Raw genomic sequence first — 5,423 nt, 5'->3', positions numbered from 1 at the left:
GTGTAGAACGATACTGTTGGTCCTCTAGAAAATTGAGCCAAAGATCACAGGGTTAGTTCTTGGAAAGACTCAGTCAGCATACCAAACGCAGCTTGATAAATATAGTAATTTATGTTGTTAATGACTAGCTGTTAATTAAAATAGGAGCAGGTGTGTTGAGGTTACAGTATCAGTTATTGAATGGCTTTAGGACAGTTGTGGTAAGCTGACTCTGAAATTCATTGTTTACCATGCAGGATATTAATTAGTGGTGTTTAATGTTGCTATTGCTTCTACTTTGCTTATACTGGGTTAGATTTAAACAAACCCTACATTTTGAATTTAAGAGTATAATGTGTCTTGTGCATGAATAACCCAAGGTTTGATTTTGGCATTGGTGGGGACATAACGGCAGACAACAGACATTTAATTGTTTAATTAAAATTATTGCTGTAGTCGCTGGATATTGGTAGGTACATGTCATAGCATCTCTACTAAACTCTACACCATTGAAAATCATAACTAACAATGTCGACTTTGGAAACTAGAGGTGAAACAACGTAATGAGTAATGAGTTGATCCAATTTTCACAAAAAGTTTATGGACGTAATTATAAGTCAGACATAATTATAAAAGTCAGACATTGTAGTGAGTTGCTAGGAACAATTTAGTAGTCGCTGGATTTCGGTGTGGTCATGTCCCTGTAGTGTCCCTACTAAATTCTGCGTCCTTGACAAGAACGTCATGTTTCCTGAGGTGCAGGCAAAGCTCTCTAAATCATATCAGGCATCCCTAAAATGTCAGTTCACCTCCATTTCAATATACTGTATATATATATTTTTTTGCTCTCCCAAATTTCTGGTGTTTTTGTTGTGTCAATTCCCATGAAGCCCTTGTCAGTTATTTTGCTGACTGATACGCTACCTTGGGCTTACGATCTCGGGCGTCTGCGGGACGTAATGATTCATTCTGATGGAGGGCAGATTTACTGCTGTTTGGAGAGCTCTCTCTGGTCAAATATGAGCTCGACCAGATCCACTCACACAAGTCACAGAGATTTATGGGAAGTCTGCCAATGTTGTGACACTTAGGAAAGTATTTAAAGTATCAGTCATGCTCATAACCATAGACATACTTGTAGTTATTGATATTTTTTATCCTCATTGTCTTATAGGCAGAGAATAGAAATGGCCTCAAATTAGGTCAACAAAAATTATTAAATAAAATATTTACTAAATATTGTACATTCAATTTACAGATTTATTAGTGTGTGACACCACTTAAACAATATGCACTTTGCAAGTGCAAGTCAATATGCAAGTCTTTGGCCAGAAATGATGGGTGGAAATTTATATTAATTTCATTCTTATTTATCATATTACCTTTCATATTGACTTAAATGATTTTAGCAAATGGCTGCAATATAACAAAGAGTGAAAAATTTAAGGGGGTCTGAATACTTTCCGTACCCACTGTATACTGCACTCAAAAGGAATATTACTTAATTTACATATTTATTTAATTAATTTAGTTATTAAACAGTGTGTTTTCAGCACTAAACTAAAATATTTATGGATGCCTAATCAGAAATTATATATATATATATATATATATAATTATTATTTATCTTATGGATATATCAAAATGCATTTATATTTTCTCATTATTATACCAGTGAAAAAATAGCATATTAAAAAGGGTGCTTCCTGTTTTTGTGATTATATCAAAAATAATGGTTGGAATTTTTTTCTATTTAATTAATATTTATTTAACAAAGAACTCTCCTTGTGATTTTATTATATAAAACACGTCACATCCTTCAGAAATCATTTTAATATGCTGATTTGCTGATCAAGAGACTTGTTGAAAACTGTTGTGCTGCTTCATATTTTTGTGCAAACAGTGATTTTTTTCAGGACTCTGATGAATAGAAAGTTCAAAAGAACAGTATTTATTGGGAATAGCAATTTTTGTAATATTATAAATGTCTTTAATATCATTTTTTGATCAATTTAATGTTGTTGTTTTTTTACTTATTTAGCACATTATATAAAAAATAATGGTTGGAATCCATTTATATTTTAATTAATATTGATCATATTTACTGTTTTTGTGCTTATATTACATCAGAAGTAACAGGTGGAAACAAAATATTATTTTATTAACATTTGTTTATCATATGAATGTACTCTCAATGGGAATGTTATTTTCTACCAGTGACAGTTACGAGAGCTAAACCGTTTTTTTCTCAAAACATTTTCTGTATAAAGGCCAGTTTGAATGAATGACATAACTGCTCACTGTTGGTGTAGAACCGGAAGTAGATGCGTGTCTAGAAGAGAACAGGTGATCATGGACTCCAGCGTTCCACGTTCGCAGTCTGTTTGGAGTGCAGGAATGTTTGCAGGGCAGTAATTGGGAGATAAGATCAGCGAAAGGGGCCAAGGTGCTGAGAGACAAACGGTGAGGAGATGAAGCTTGAATTAGAATCACCCATGCAGGCAAGTGCAGGGAGATTGGAAGAGAACGGGAGAAGAGAAAAAAAGCACAGGCACTGGTTTAGGAACAGCATTCTTTAGCTCATTATTCATTCCCTTGTGACATCACAGCTGCATCACACCTCAAAACTACCTGTCTTCGCTGTGCTACCTTTAAGAAATATATAAAGGTTTTTACAGCTGATGAGCTGGAAATCCACAGGATATATAAACCATAAATTACTGTCAGCACCTCGAATGGGTTGTGAAAGCCACTTGCAGTCTTTATTCACACCTACTCTAGTATTCCTCTCACTACCTTTCTATTACTAAATCATACGATTTGGAGGCAATAAAAAACATGTCTTCAATCCCAAAGGGCTAAATAAATTCCTAAGTACAGCTCAGAAGAAAAATCATTTTCTGTAGGAAATTATGGAGTCAATCTCAGTATGAAGTACTAAAAAGAGAATTGCAACTTTCTGCAAAGATTTTAAACACACACAGTTGACTAGCAACCTGCTAAGCAAACTATGGAAGCTTGTTTCTGCCATGGAACATTACAATGACTTAGATTTTGTGAGTTAGGTTATAAATACACAATTCTGACTTTCTTTCCCTCAGAAGTCTAAGTTTATATCTCACAATTCTGACTTTTATCTTGCAATTCTGACTTTTTTTTTTTGAGTTTTTGTCTCAAAATTTTGAGGTTTATGTCTTACAATTCAGAATTTTTACCTAAGAATTCTGAATTTACATCTTTGCAATTTGCAAATATTTTATATAGAATTCTGAATCAACATCTCGCAATTCTGTCTCGTTTTCTCAGAAGTCTTTTTACCTTGCGGTTTTTTTTTTTTTTGTATTAATTTTTTTATTATGTTTAGATAATAAAAGTGAGAGTTTTTTTTGTTTATAAATCTCAGTTTACATCTCACAATTCAGACATTTTTACCTCAGAATTCTGAGTCTTCTCCTTGCAATTTTGATTTAAAATAAAAAAATGGAATTCTGAGATTACATCTCGGAATTCTGACTTGTTTTCTCGAAAGTTTACATCTTACAAAAGTTAACAGTTAAAAGTTGCGATTGGACTTTCCTGTCTTGCATGCTGTATATAGCCACATTTTCTCCACAAAGGCACTAAACAGAAAACAAACTGCATGATATTAGTGATAATAACCTGTGATAGTGATGCCGAACCATAGTCTCAAGCTTACCTACATAAAGCATTTGTTATTGTTTAGTCTTACATCCTTACTGTAAAAAACCGGCCCTGCTCCTCCCCACCAACACTGAAAATGACGCATGTGAATTTATGGTCATGCCATTTGACATTGGCACTGTGTGGTCCCGTGTTCAATTTCACCTCAGTCAAAGATTTACATTTATGAAACCTGATGCTCAGCACAAAGCCTCTGGTGACAGGGGGAACCTGTGGCTCACGCTGAAAAAAATCCAAGCTCTTTGACTGGAGCAGATGCAGAGCATTGTTCTTAAATGAATCCGGACTTATAATGCGCAGACCTTGAAACTGGCCAACTTTAAGACGCCTACACACCACCTCAGAACACCGTTTACAACATGTGTGGAACCTGAGAGCTTTTTTTGTTTATAAATCTCAGTTTACATCTCACAATTCAGACATTTTTACCTCAGAATTCTGAGTCTTCTCCTTGCAATTTTGATTTAAAATTAAAAAATGGAATTCTGAGTTTACATCTCGGAATTCTGACTTGTTTTCTCGAAAGTTTACATCTTACAAAAGTTTACAATTGGACAAGTTTGCGATTGGACTTTCCTGTCTTGCATACTGTATATAGCCACATTTTCTCCACAAAGGCACTAAACAGAAAACAAACTGCATGATATTAGTGATAATAACCTGTGATAGTGATGCCGAACCATAGTCTCAAGCTTACCTACATAAAGTATTTGTTATTGTTTAGTCTTACATCATTACTGTAAAAAACCGGCCCTGCTCCTCCCCACCAACACTGAAAATGACGCATGTGAATTTATGGTCATGCCATTTGACATTGGCACTGTGTGGTCCCGTGTTCAATTTCACCTCAGTCAAAGATTTATATTTATGAAACCTGATGCTCAGCACAAAGCCTCTGGTGACAGGGGGAACCTGTGGCCCACGCTGAAAAAAATCCAAGCTCTTTGACTGGAGCAGATGCAGAGCATTGTTCTTAAATGAATCCGGACTTATAATGCGCAGACCTTGAAACTGGCCAACTGTAAGACGCCTACACACCACCTCAGAACACTGTTTACAACATGTGTGGAACCTGAGAGACAAAATCTGAACGTTTGCTGAAACGCTGTTTGGGGAGGTAAGAGGCTGGAAGTGCTGTGGAAAGCTGTCAGGTGGCCTTCTGGGAAGAAGCTGAAATTATAATTGTTTTGTTAATCCCAGGTCATGCGAGTACCGGATCAGGTTTCCGTGCAATTGCGTAGGCCCTTCTTTGGATGAAATATCAGAATCCTGTAATGAGCAATTATCATAATGTGCTACAGCACTCAAAACAGCATATTTAAACATAAATAACCACTCGCAGCTAAACGACCTAAAGTAATTTTCTCCATAGAGAAACTTATTATATAATCAATATCGCTTTTTATTTCTTCCCTTTCCTACTACTTGTTTCACTTCTGTTTCAGTTTTTTATAACCATTTCTTACTATGTGTCAGTAAGTTGTTGTTATTTTAGCATGTGTGTTTGGCTCAGTGTTATTTTTTAGGATTACTGATAAACTAATGTAGTTTGATTTGTATTAGTTATCTATTTCAGTTTTAGTTACAGTTGTAGTAATGTTGTCATTTTATTAGTTTTTTATTATGTCTATATAGGTTTTTTATTAAGTTTTCGTTTTATTTAATTTGAGTTATTTCAGTACTTCAACATACAAAATGGATATGAAATAATATATATATATATTGAATGTATTTATATATAT

The sequence above is a fragment of the Sinocyclocheilus grahami genome, unplaced genomic scaffold, assembly GCF_001515645.1.
Source record: "Sinocyclocheilus grahami isolate Dianchi unplaced genomic scaffold, SAMN03320097.WGS_v1.1 scaffold44.1, whole genome shotgun sequence".
NCBI classification, from domain to species: domain Eukaryota; kingdom Metazoa; phylum Chordata; class Actinopteri; order Cypriniformes; family Cyprinidae; genus Sinocyclocheilus; species Sinocyclocheilus grahami.
Note: the sequence above shows the minus strand (reverse complement) of the source record.